This window comes from Acanthisitta chloris, unplaced genomic scaffold (assembly GCF_000695815.1).
Source record: "Acanthisitta chloris isolate BGI_N310 unplaced genomic scaffold, ASM69581v1 scaffold1098, whole genome shotgun sequence".
NCBI lineage: Eukaryota > Metazoa > Chordata > Aves > Passeriformes > Acanthisittidae > Acanthisitta > Acanthisitta chloris.
In genome coordinates this window covers 164534-164743 of record NW_008687374.1, presented here as the reverse complement: position 1 = coordinate 164743, position 210 = coordinate 164534, and positions in this window count along the sequence as shown.

The window sequence follows — 210 nt, the reverse complement described above, 5'->3', positions numbered from 1 at the left end:
ATGCCGGTGAGTGTCGGCGGAGCGTGCTGAGCCAGCCGGGAGGGTATGTTCTAACCGCGGTCTGAAACGGCAACAGCGACGACAACAACAGATTGCTCCCCCCTCTTGCTCCCTCCCCTTCGACCCCGCTTTAAACCCCAGCAAGTGCCCGAGCGTCCAGACGATGATGCTCTCGCCGAGCCGCTGCCAAAGAGAAGGAAAGTCAACCGT